The following is a 10,857-nucleotide window of genomic DNA, read 5'->3' as shown; positions in this document are numbered from 1 at the left end:
AGGGGAGCAGGGAGGCATGGTGCCCACAACCTGCAGCACCCCAGGAGCACACAGGCATCCCTGGCTCATCACTCAGCTTACCTGTGGGTTTTGTGTGATCCAGCATGTTTCAGATGCCAGCCCTGCATGGACCAACAACCCCAGTGTGCATCCTGTCCTCAGCCCTGCCACACATCCCCTGCCACACTGCAGTGCTGGATTCTGAACTCAGGGCTGGAAAGGACCAACAGCTTCATGCCACCCAGCATGGAGGTGCACAATGATGTCTGGTGTCTTAATCTCTTCCTTCTACAGCTTCTGCATGGCCCTGGCTCCCACAGGAGCACAGGACCTTGGGTTTCCATGGTCCTTACCCAAGGTTTTCTGGGCACAGCACCTTCCTAAACTCCACCTGGATATGAATTTCCTTCTTCCACAAAACAGGAACCTAATGGAAAGAGAAAAGCTGCTGACAGGCATGTCTGTGTGCATCTGGAACTGCATCTGCAGGAGGGAAAAAGTCAGGAGACTGCCAACAGCCAAGGGCTGGTAGAAGACAGGGATGGAGGGCAGAGGAAGGGTAGCCACGTGAAGATCCACAGGGAGTTTCAAAAGGCAGCAAGTCCCTCGAGCACAAGGCAGGTCCCAATGTGCTAACCAGGTGTTGGGAGCAGTGGTACAGTACCTTACCCTTCCAGGCCGTGCTTGAGCACCTTATAGAGGTGATGGGGGCAGTAGAGGCTTTTCTTGTGCAGCAGCTGCTGGGGCCACCCCACTAGCCCATGCTTACCCTCCCCTGCCCTAATGCGACTGAGAATGAGATGTGAGAAAATCTTTCATCCAGCCCTGAAGGCAGTATCACCCATATACACCTCCACAAACACTTCCTCCTGCCACCTCCTTAGGGAAGAGCTGGAGAGCAGTGAAAGGATGGAGCCAGGCATTTCAGTTTCTACCCCTACTTCACACAGCAGTGTCTGGAGCCCGTGGGCTCTCTTAGAGGCCAGAGCATAACTCACATTTTATGAATGGAAAGCACCCTTGGCTATATTTAGTAGCAGCCTGGTCCCAAAGGGCAGGAGCAGCACTGCTGGTTGACTTCAAGGGCTTGGAACAAGCCTGCCTTGTTATGCTTATGGTGCAGTGCTTGGCTGGAGAGGCCAAGAAAGCTCTGAGAGGCTCATTCTTGAAGCCTGACGGATTAAGCAAATGGCCACAGTAATTCAAGCCACATGGGGAAAGAGGAGAGGTGGTGGGCAAGGGCCTGTGGGGCTCCTGCCTTCCCCCAGCCAGCCAGGGCTGCATTTAATGTGCTTTTCACAGCAGGTCCCACAAACAGAAAGGAGGAGCTTCGCAGCTCCTGGAGGAGACACCTCCCTGCCACAGGAATGTAAGCTCCGTGTCCTGGTGGAACTGGTAGCACAGGCAGAGCTGTTCATCTGAGTAATTACTGATTAACACTAATGGCTTGCCTAGGCACCAGCCATCCAGTTGCATGTTCTCACTCGTGAGTCAGCAGCTCCTGTCTGCATCAGGTCTTGCAATCACCCACCAGGTGTTGGGGAGCAGGCATGGACCATCCCACTGATTCCATCTGGGTGCCTGCTTCAGGCATGGACCATCCCACTGATTCCATCTGGGTGCCTGCTTCAAGCTCAGCTGGCAACTCTTTGCTGTGCTCCTGATCTGCACATGGAGCTTTGCCCTTTGTCCCTAAGGCAGCCAGACCCCATAAAATGAATCATGAAAAAGCCTTCGTGTCACTGCAAGAGCTGGGGATTTGGGGAAAGCATCAAACGCTTCAGGGATGCTCAGGATAACAGACTGTGTGCAGAGGTGACATCGTGTGAGCATCCCTGGGGGATGGTGAAGCCTGAAGGCAGCTGGGATCCCCTGCTCCCAGCACGTCAGGGTGCAGCAGAGGCTGCCCAGAGCCCATCCCATCAAGGAGCCATTTCAGATGCTGGAGGTGAGCACACTTGGAAAAACCTCAAGAAGAAAATAAAATCCTAGCTTTTCCTCCTTGAAAAAAATATCCCAGAGGAACATTGAAGTGGGCCTACACAAAAGCTGGAGAAGGACTTTTTTACAAGGTCATGCAGTGATAGGACAAATTGAAACAGCTTTAAACTGACCTAGGAGAGATTTAAACTAGATACACAGAAGAGGGTCTTCACCATGAAGTTGGTGAGACACTGGAACAGGTTGTCCAGACAGCTTGGGATGGCCCCTTCCTGAAAGTGGTCAAGGCCACATGGATGGGGCTGAGAACAGCCTGCTCTAGGGGAAGGTGTCCTTGACTATGGCAGGGGGCTGGAATGCAGCGATCCTTAAGGTCCCTTCCAACCCAGACCATTCTACAATTACATGAATCCGGCCGTGGTCTGGCCCCGTTCAGCACTGTCCTGGCCGTTTGGGTGAAGAGCTGCTGCCATCTAGTGACCCTGCCACCAGCACTCTGCCTGCTGAGCACCACCGTGCTCATCACACCACCTGTGCCCACTCTGCCCACAGGTTCACACCAGCTCAGGACCTGCAGTGGGTGTTGGCCATCACTGGCCATCCCCAGGGACATTTTCTGCCCAGCTGGAGGATTTGGCTGCTTGTTTTTTTAAACCATTGCTTTACATTTTGCCCCAAACCACACAGCAGCTTTCCTGATGGGTTACTTGAGTGGGTTTTGGGGGGTGGGGAGCATCCACGGCACACAGAGCATGCATGTGCAGGAAACGTCTCTTCCCTGCTCATCCAGCCCAGCTCCAGCCTGAGGGGTGAGGGGAGCTGGCTGGGGGGGGAGGGGGGGGTGTAAGGAACTTTTCTCTACCAGCCGGGTGTTTGCCTTGGCAAGGGCAGCCCAGGGCAGGTCCCTCTGCTGTGCTGTGTCTTTGTCACCTCCCTGACACAAACACGGCCATGGCAGTGGCAGTGTTCCTGTGGAGGAGCATCACTGGAGACCCTGTGTAGGATGAACTGCTGCAGCCAGTGCTGGAGACATGGGGCAGATGGGACCACCCCTCAGAGCAGCTTGTTGCCCCAGCTCTAAGCCCTCCACCTGGGGCTGTCCCTGTCCCACACCCCTGGGCAGAATCTCAGGGTGGTCCTGTGGGCCCACAACCATCAGTGTTTGACGTAAATGTCTCAGTCACCAGGAGCTGAGGGTGTGGGGGTACTGCCCTGCCCACCCGCAGGGGAAAGGTGCTGAGAAAGAGAAAAAAAAAAAAAAAAACCAACAACTTTCTTACACAACTGGTGCCCCTGGGGCTGATGTTGAGGGTGGCTGCAGTGCACAAATGGGGTTTAGCCAATAAGACTGAACCAAGGGCTTGGTTACTGCATCAGCAGCCAAAAAAATCCCTCCTGCCACCAAGCCCCCACACTGGTCCCACCCCTACCTGCAGACTTGGTGGGGTCCCATTACACCAAGCATCCCTCCAAGGGTGCCCATGGGCCCAGCCCAGCCTGGCACACAGGGTGATAGATTTGGGTAGTGCCCAGAAAACCTGTGGTGACTTTGCCTTTTTTTCTGACAGAGCTATAAATAACCCAGTTGGGTGTCAGGGTGTGAAACTGCCCTGGGGACAAAACAAGCTGAAATGGGTCTCTGAGGAACCACAATTCCCAGCTCCAGAGAGACCAAACACAGCAGGAACTGCCCAGGCATGTGGCTCTGCTGGCCAGACTCTAAAAAATCCCCCAAAATATTAAGGACAGAGCAAGCTGGAGACACCCATGGGTGTCCATGTCCCTAGTAATGCCAAGAGGGGATATTATTAGCCTCTGTCCCAGGAAGGGCTGTTCAGGGGCAGATACTGCCACATTCTGTGCCCACAGCTCCAGGCACTCAGCTCCAGCTGTGCAGCCAAGCAGCCTGTGGAAAATTGGGTTTCCTTTTCTCCCCCCCCCGCTCCCTTTTTTTCCCTTTTCCCTTCAAACAATAAAAACAAGTTGAAAACAAGCTCACTCCTGGCAAGCTCCAGACTGCCTGCAGCCCAGGGAACGGCTGAGCCCAGGGGCCGGCAGCATCCTGCCGGGATGTAGGGCTGGATCACTGCCCCAGGGCTGCAGCCAGGGCTTGGGGGCTAGGTTAGGGGTGCAGGCTCAGTGCTGGACACGGCTCCCCACGGCCAGCCCCACAATGCAGTGCTGCTGGGGGCTGTGGGGAGCACAGCTTGAGGGGACAGGATGGAGGGAGCTGACCTGCATTCATCCTGTTCTCAAAAGAAACACACCAACAGTTTTCTCAGGGTTTACTGGGAAGGGAAAGGAGATTTTAAAACAGCTTAAATAAACAACTGGGCTTGAAAAGCACAGCCTTGATTTCCATGCACCACTGCTGGAGTCAGACATGCAAACCAGGCAGACAGCTATGGATCAGCACTGGGAAAGAACTGACCAGGTGCAGCTTCCTTCCCATCAACCCAGCGAGGACTGGGTGGCTGTGGAGCTGCCAGCCCAGGAGCTGAACAGCAGCCCTGGGACTGCCAGGCTGGGTGCTACCCTGAAATGGCTTTACTCAGAGCACCATGGGGAGCTGGCAGTGCCATACAACACCGGGCATGGAGTGAACTAGCATCCTGGCTGCACCCCTGTGCCCTACACCCTGTTAAATCTGGCCCACTGCCCTGGATGGTTTGGGCTGAGACAGCCTAGGGATGAAGCCCCAAAATGCCCCCCTGGTGGCCCTCACCTCTGCACCAGGTCTGGCCAGGACAGTCCGTTCCAAGTGGTTTCTTCTGCAAAGGGACTGCAGTGTCAGGACAGACATCAGGCTCTGCCAGGACAATAACTGGAAGGAGAAGCAGCAGCTAGAAGACTTTGACATGGCACTGAAGTGTCCTTGCTCTCTGCAACAACAACAGAGACCTCACCCTGGCCCTGGGCAGCACTAGGATTTTGGGGGGGTGGATTGAATGGTGGCTCAAGCTGGGAAAAAAAAAAAAAAAAAAAGACAAAGGAAATTAAATGCTAAAGCTTTGATGTGTGAGCACAGCTTGGTCCAGGAAAACTCATTCCCAGAGAGCAACCCTGGTCCTGAGAGCCTCCCCAGGGAGCAGGGCTTGGAGTATGCAGAGCTGCCTGCCCCAGCTGGACCCTGCCTTCACTGATGCCTGACAGTCCCTGCCCAAGCTGGGCTGCACAGGACCAAGAGGAAATGGCCTCAAGTCGTGCCAGGGCTTAGGTTGGCCATTACAAAAAAATTCTTCCCTGAAAGGGTCGTCAAGCCCTGGAACAGGCAGCCCAGGGAAGCAGTGGAGTCACCATCCCTGGGGGGGGGATTAAAAACAGGTTGATGTGGTGCTGAGGGACACGGGTTAGTGGTGACCTGGCAGTGTTAAGTTTATGGTTGGACTCAATGATTTTAAAGGTCTTTTCCAACAAAATCAATTCTGTGATTCTATGGTTGGGACTCAACCCTGTCAGGACCCAGTGACACAGTGCAGAGGAGCAACTTGGGGGATTTAGCACTTTGCACACTGCTCTGAACAGGGAAGCTCAGCACGGTCTTCACCTGCCAGACCTGTGTGGGGCTGATAAAGCCCCAACACACTGCTTGTGAAGGGCTGACTATCCCAACACCCCATAGAGGGGCTGGCTATCCCAACACCCCATAGAGGGGCTGCCAGGAGCAGTAGCAAAGGGAGCAGTGCCCACCAAGCCCCAAACCAGTCCCCAGCACAGGAGCTTGTAAGGTCTCCCACGCACAGGATGAGGCTCCTCAGAGGCAGAAGAAAAGGCACTTTGTTAGACCTCTCCAGTGCACAACTGAAGTAACACCAGCAAGGGCAGGATCAGTGCCGAGAGGCAGGGCCAGATTCACCCTTTGCTTTCTGCCCTGAGGTGCACAACCAGCAGCATGGCTCTGGAAGAGGGACAGCGCCCCACCACTCCTGCACTGGCATCCGGAGAAGCTGGGGATGTACCCAGGGTTTGTCCTCACACCACTGCCCCGTGTCACCAACCCTGCCAGGCTGCCTTTGCGGGTGTCACTGTCCCCTCACACTCTGCAGAGCTGACACGTGTGCATGCACACAGCCCCTGGGGGCTGTGCTGGGGGAGCAGGCAGGTTTGAAGGGCTCTTTGTTCCATGTAATTATACCCGAGTGAGGGAATAGCAACGTGCTGAAAACCCCTTGCTGGACCTTTCTGACTGGAGCTGGGGCCTTGGGCAGCACAGTGGCCCCATTGTTCTCTCCTGCATGCCTGGGGCAGCCAGCCCACCTCCCACCCCCGCTTCCCCCAGAGAACCAGCCCGTGAGGAAACACCAACGAAACCTCAATACCGGGCAAAACGCCCCCAGCCTCCCCCTGCCCTGGCTGGCAGCAAGGGCAGTGCCACAAGTGAGCTGATGCCTTTTGAAACTGGGAGCACACAGCAGACAGCTCAGAATGTGGATGTCCCCATGGCTCTGCTCAGCATTCCAGGCCCTCACATCAGCCTGGCTGGGCAGAGCCATGGGGATATCCACAGTGGTGTCCGTGCCAAACCCCACAGTGATCTGGGGATACCCAGACCATGCCCTGCCTCACACACAGAAATGCTGCTGCCCTCATGATGAAGAGCAGCAATGCACTTGGGGCTGCAGCAAACTGGTTTCCAACAATTAATTGGGCATTGGTGGTATGGCTGCTCACTAAGGCAGTGGCAAGGGATAGCTTACCAGCCTGTTCCTCATGCTGGTCCTGATAGGGTGCCTTCAAAATTAGGCAGCTTCAAGCTCTGTCTCTGCTTTCAAGGCGATGTGTGTGAAGGTGCCACAGCCATCATCTTCCTGGTATCCCCAAGAAGGGCTCAACAGGAGACTTGGATGACCTTTGCCAAGGATGGACTTGCAAAACAGACCTGTGAGCCCAACAGCCTTGGCAGCTGTTGCAGGCAGGTCCTGCACAAGCACTACCCAGGCTAAAATCAGAAACTGCTGATAGATGCTCAGCACCCCACACATCTGCCTTTCTTGACCATGCAGGGAAGGAGACCTGGAACAAGGGACCCCCAATCCTAGAAGAGTATCCCACCTCTGCTGTTGTAGGGAGACACTCTCATGGGGCTCAGGTGCTGAGCCAAGCCAGCACCCCTGCCCTGGTGATCCCCAGGAGCTGAGGCTCTGCACCCAGCCACCATCCCCACCTCTGCCCTGAGGCAGGGGGGGTGCACTCTGAGCCAGCCTGGCTCCACCACACCCTCCACAGTGCTGGGCACAGCCCTGGCAGGTCTGGGCTTGCCAATGGCTCTGGGGACATGACTCCTGAAGCTGTGAATGTGGCAGCTCATCACAGTGTGCTGGTCCCAGGGAGCTGGATTTTCTCATGTGGGCTTCTGGCACCACGGGGTCACACCAGACACACAGAAGCTGCTCCCACAAGGACCATTCCCCACCATCAAGCTCTGCCTCATCTCACTGCATCAATTAGACTCACCTTTGCCACAGTGACCCCATGTTAGGAAGTTTAATCTGCTCCCAGGACAATGCATCATCACAGCTTTTCCCACCCACATTTTTCCCAAGCCACCAATATTTTAGGATGGCAAAAGAAATCTCTGTCCCTTATGATTTCCATGTGGGGACAGGGGATCTGCCCCCTCATCTGCTCTCCTGCAGAAAGAGAGAGGGGAAGGGCCCATCCCCATGGTGCTGGGGAAGGAAGAGGGTACTGGTGGAGGCTGTCCCTGTCTGAGCTGCAGCGAGAGGCACAGCATGGTCTGATCATCTCCAGACACACAATGAAGCAGATTGTGGCACTGAGGGTTTGGGGGTGCTGTTGGGGAGGCACAGCCTTTCACCGCCCTGCTCCTCCCCACAGCAAAGCCCCACAAAGGCTCTTTTAACACCTTCAGCAGGTAAATGCTCTTTCCTTGTGGGTCTCAGATGCTGTTCAGAGTCCAAACAACCTGTAACGGAGAGAAGGAGGATGAGGGGGAAAAGGAACAAAAGGAAGGAAAAGGGGGATCCCAGCATAGTGGAAGTTGGAAGGGACCTCTGGGGACCTCCCAGTCTGTCCCTGCCCTGCTAAAGCAGGGTCCCCTACAGTAGGTTGCTCAGGATCACAATGTCCAGGCAGGTTGGGAATCTCTCTAGAGAATCTCTCTAGAACCTCTTTGAGCAGCCTGGTCCAACACCCTCACGGCAAATAAGTTTTTCTTCCTCTTCAAGTGAAACCTCCTGTGTTCTGGTTTGCTCCCACTGCTCCTTGTCCTCTCACTGGGCACCACTGAAAAGACTCTGGACCCATCCTCTTGCCCCGGTCACCTCTTAGCTACTGGTGAGCATTGAGAAGATCCCCACAAAATGGAAAGAAGCTGGAGGAGGAGAAGGGGGAGGAAGGAATGAGGGAGGGAAGAGGGGGAAAAGAGAAGCTCCTGGCAGCCGCTGGCTTTCCCAACGCTATCAGGACAATCACCATTCCCATTTCTGTGTCCCAGCCCGCTGCTTGCCGGGGAACTCACCCCGCGGGTGGTGCCAGGACGGGTAGGGACACCCCAAAACCATCAGCTCCTCGGAGGGAGCGGAGCAGCGGTGGACAGCGGGCCGAAGGCAGCGCAGCGCGCCGGGGCCGGGCCGTACGGGGGGTGTCCAGGAGAGGGCAGCAGAGAGCCGACGAGCGGAGCTCAGCGCAGCGCAGGGTTGGGTGTTCCGGGGATGCTCTGCCACGGGGTTCTGCGAGGGCTCCCAGAAACAGAGGCCACGGAGGGGACAACAAACCCAATTATCTCCTGAACAAGCCCAGTTTGTCTGGCTAATTAGAAGCCCACCGACCCTCACCGGTGTCCCCCAGCCACAGTGGGCAGAGGAGGGCTATACTGTGAGCCCCATCCCGTGGGCTCTCCCTGCCCGCAGTCATGGGGAGCCCAGCCGTGCACTCTGCTCAGCACGGAGGATTGCTTACGGGAAATACCGTGTCTTTGAGCAAGAATTGCTCCCTCCCAAACTCTGCAGTCCCTGCAGGTAGCCTGGGTGTCCTGCCCTGAGAGGTGGGTGCCCTGCCCTCTCGAGGGTTTGAGGTGGGGAGGGACAGACATTGCTATCACCAGCACTACTGCACACCCTCTCTGTGACCCATTTCATTACCTCTCTGGCACGTCTGGACATGTGGGTCTTTCCTGGCACGCAAAACGACAGAGGACACACCTTAGTGCCAAAACTCACTCTGCAAAACAGGAGTCCCAAACCTGTGAACTCCATCGTCAAAACCCCACTGGAAGCCATCAAGTAAAGGTGAATCCAAAAGATTGTACTTCACCTTCCTGCTCATCCACTCACTCTCCCCCCAGCCCCTCCTGCCAGGCAGCATTTAGGACAGACAGAGCTGCCAGTGACCGCTTGATGACATCATACCTGTGAGGGTTCCAGCTCTGTTCAAGGCAGGCAAAGCAGGTCCCTCAGGGGTTTGGTTTTAAAACGAGAGCAGTGTTAGGAAGAAAACCAACGGAGTGCCATCACAAGGGTCAGAGCTGGAAGCAGGAATTCAGGAGGCATCATTGTGAGTCACCCCTCAGCTAACACCGGATACAGGCTGGCTGGTGGTGGGGCAGAAAAGTAGATGGAAGGAACAGGGACAAATCCATCCCAGGAATCACAGCTCTGCAAGGACAGGCAGGCAGCCAGGCTTGTGCTCCAGGGATTTGCAGAGTAGCCGTCCAGATTGCTTTGCACAAACAAGGTGCTTTATGCTGAGGGTGGGTTTGGAAAGTACACAGGATTCTGGCAACTGAGAGATGAAGCCCAGGAGAGAAAGAGGGGAGAGGAAAAAAAAAAAAAAAAAAAGACAAAACAGATTGTCCCTAGGAGCAGGTCCAAGAACCTGTCACAGCTACACGACGCACAAGAACATGGAGATTGCAGGTGTTATGGACAAACACTGGCTTCCATGGAGCAAAGGTCATGGCTCTGCTGTGCTTGGTACTAGGAGATTCTCAGGAGACTTCCAAGAGCGTGTTGGTGATAAATTAGGCAGCCACAAGGAACAGAACAAGTGCTTGCTACACCCTCACCCCCAAGGGAGCTTGTGTACTAGTCCTACCTAATTTGTTTCCTCCAGCCCTGCTAATTCTAACCACCCAGAGTAGGAGTTCCCACCAGGGAGAAGGGAATTAGATTTTCTCTGGGAGGATAATCCATTTAAATACAGCACTTAGGAGACTTGGCACCTTTCCCAGCAAGCAGCCCTGCTCTCCACACAGCTCACCCTCCCCCACATGCCCAGGGAGACAGAGGTGGGTTCCATCCCTCAAGAGCACCAAGCTACAAGAGCATAGGGGCTTAGAGAAACAGCAGGTTTCCTCCAGGTTTTACTTAAGAGCTGCTTTAGTCCAAAGTGGCCTGAAGTCACCTATGGATCTGCTCCCAGAGCAGCTGATCCGAAACCAGCTGCAACAGCTCTACCCCCACTTGAAGGCCAACAGTTAAACAATGTTGGGTTGAAACTTGTTCCATCTCTGTTCTCCTACATTTGAAGACATGTAAACTTGCTGCTACCATCATGGGATGTGCAGAAGTCCATGTCTACCTCCCTCTGTCCCTTTTGGGTGCAGATGGACAGCCTTCTCAAAGTGCCATCACAAACCAAATCACTAGAGAAGGGATGGACTCACCTCATTGGGCAATGCCATATCTGCTTCCCTTGCCTGAAGGAGCTTCAGCAGCTGCAGAAACCCAATGACACTGGTCCTACAGGAGTCACTTGTGGGTCAGACACTGGAGGCAGCTTAGCAGCAGCTGACAAAGCCCCTTTGAGCTGCAGGCCAACACTGAGCCACATGCCACTGCCGCCCCCCTTCAGCAAACCAAGAAGTTACACAAACATGAGCTCCCTGTTATCCAGCTCCCAAAAGTAATTTCAGATCATAAACAGTCCAAAAGCCAATTTTAGAAAGTACCAGTT

Source organism: Indicator indicator, chromosome 24 (genome assembly GCF_027791375.1).
Source record: "Indicator indicator isolate 239-I01 chromosome 24, UM_Iind_1.1, whole genome shotgun sequence".
NCBI lineage: Eukaryota > Metazoa > Chordata > Aves > Piciformes > Indicatoridae > Indicator > Indicator indicator.
This window is presented reverse-complemented; position numbering follows the sequence as displayed.